General features: G+C 40.8%; 1 protein-coding gene across 3 annotated transcripts in view; it reads right to left on the bottom strand.

Annotated features, from left to right (window-relative positions):
* LOC107268069 (eukaryotic translation initiation factor 5B) overlaps nt 1-373 on the bottom strand; it is a 50,682-nt gene that overhangs the window by 9,779 nt on the left and 40,530 nt on the right. The gene's annotated exons all lie outside the window — the stretch shown is intronic.

The following is a 373-nucleotide window of genomic DNA, read 5'->3' on the forward strand; positions in this document are numbered from 1 at the left end:
GAGAGAGAGAGAGAGAGAGAGAGAGAGGGAGAGAATAATGGACGGTGACAAAGGTTACGCAAGTTTCTTTTGGTCAGCATGGAAACTTCCACGTCGTTTCACTTTTCAGTGTCCATGACGTTCGAGACACTTTCATTCACTAACTGAATTCCAGCGACTGGCCAGAGTTATAGCGATTAATGATATTTTTGTAAATCAGCCACGAAGAATGAATGTCAGGTGAATTCGATGACGGGACACGTTGATGTGGGATTCAGGATCTGATGATCGTTGATTGGAGGAGGATCTTGAGGATCTTGAGGAAACGAGTACCGACGACTAACCGTTGGTCGATGAAACAAATTTAAAAAAAAAAAAAAAAAAAAAAAAAAAA

The sequence above is a fragment of the Cephus cinctus genome, unplaced genomic scaffold, assembly GCF_000341935.2.
Source record: "Cephus cinctus unplaced genomic scaffold, Ccin1 Ccin1_scaffold0464, whole genome shotgun sequence".
Lineage (NCBI taxonomy): Eukaryota > Metazoa > Arthropoda > Insecta > Hymenoptera > Cephidae > Cephus > Cephus cinctus.